The sequence below is a fragment of the Austrofundulus limnaeus genome, unplaced genomic scaffold (assembly GCF_001266775.1).
Source record: "Austrofundulus limnaeus strain Quisiro unplaced genomic scaffold, Austrofundulus_limnaeus-1.0 Scaffold70, whole genome shotgun sequence".
Taxonomy (NCBI): domain Eukaryota; kingdom Metazoa; phylum Chordata; class Actinopteri; order Cyprinodontiformes; family Rivulidae; genus Austrofundulus; species Austrofundulus limnaeus.
Genome location: NW_013952472.1, coordinates 167,531 through 169,134, shown reverse-complemented (window position 1 = coordinate 169,134; position 1,604 = coordinate 167,531). Strand labels below are relative to the sequence as shown.

The window sequence follows — 1,604 nt, the reverse complement described above, 5'->3', positions numbered from 1 at the left end:
CGGAAAACGCTCTGCGCCCCTTCCGCCTTCCTTGCGCGCCGCTCATAACGCGCGTGACGCGACGCATAACCCCTTGAGGCGCGTTCGCCATAGACTTTGCATGTAAACTGGCAGCTCCTGCCGCTCAAAACGCTCTCGGTGTGAACGAGCCTTAATAAGGACATATTTGCCCCGTTTGAGGTTGTTGAGTATGACGCAGTCAGAGGAACTTTTGATTTGATGTTGGACAAATGTGTCTTATCTGCTCAGAGGGGTAGAAGTAAACTTTCTAATAGCCTTCAGAGGGAGATCACAGCTCCTTATTGTCCTCTTTTATGCCTGTCTCTAAAGAGCGATGCCCCCTCACAGGAGCATTATCCTCCTGTCTTGTGTTCACCTCTGTCGCTTTATGAGACCAGAGCCCATCCTCAGTACCCCAGAAGACATTTGTTTGGGATTTGACAAAACTTTGTTCAATGCCAGCCTTCATCTGCAGCTTCCTAATGGGCTACATTTTAATTATTTAGGTATTGTGAGACCAGTAAGATGACAATTTAAAATTCAAAAATGGATAAGAGTTTGCCATATCTACAATATCATGACACCTCTCCAGCCTGATTCAGTTATTGTCTAATCTTTTCTGTTTTAATAGGGGTTTGGTGTATTGTTTGATTCTTCCATTATCACCTGTGTTGAGTTTTTCTAACCTCAATCATGAAAATGTTGGGGTATACGCTTGTTTACTTTGAAAGCCCCCGCTTTGGATTATGTTGGGTCACTAAAGAATCAGTGTTCAAATAATATTGTTTCAACGAAGACCACAGAGTTTTCTTTTTTAAAGGGTTCCCCTTTGATGTCACTTCCTGTTTCATTTTGGCTGAGCCAAATTCAAAAGACAATACGCCAATTATGTGACAAAATGGATAAACTGGTGTAATATGCCAAGTTTCTTAAATATAAAGATGTTTTCTTTGACTTTTTGTGTTTAAAGGAAGTGCATGTCAAGGGTACTTTAAAGGGATCCACGATTAGTTGTAACATTGGACTTTATTTGATGAACATATATTTTAACTGCAAAATATGTAAAAATACTGTAGGCTGTTTAGTCTAGTAAAATTTTAAAAATATATTGTAACAGGGACTGAGCCATTTTATTTACACGCAAAGCATACTGGGTAAATGATGACGTGGATAGGTCCTCGGTGCGAGGCTGCTAGTGAGCTATATCCACCCTGAAGGTTAATCTTGGACAATATCTGACGATTGACTCTTTTAAATGAAACCAGAGAGCGTTGACAGAGAGGAGAAGGTAGAAATGACTCAGCCTGTAACTGAAAATATGGATGGAGGACAACAGAGCTGCTTCATGGAAGAAGAACCTCAGCTTAGCCTGTTAGCATTTGCATTAGCGCCGCCGCTATTGCCTTATATGTATTAGCTCGGCGCTATCGCAACCAACAAGCTAAACTGAGGTCCTCCATCCATATTTTCAGTTACAGGCTGAGTCATTTCTACCTTCTCCTCTCTGTCAACGCTCTCTGGTTTCATTTAAAAGAGTCAATCGTCAGATATTGTCCAAGATTAACCTTCGGGTGGATATAGCTCACTAGCAGCCACACACCGAC

At 41.5% G+C, this 1,604-nt stretch overlaps 1 protein-coding gene across 14 annotated transcripts in view; it reads left to right on the top strand.

The window, feature by feature from the left end:
- The window catches only part of anks1aa (ankyrin repeat and sterile alpha motif domain containing 1Aa), a 105,970-nt gene that overhangs the window by 70,788 nt on the left and 33,578 nt on the right, over positions 1-1,604 (top strand). The window lies entirely within an intron of this gene.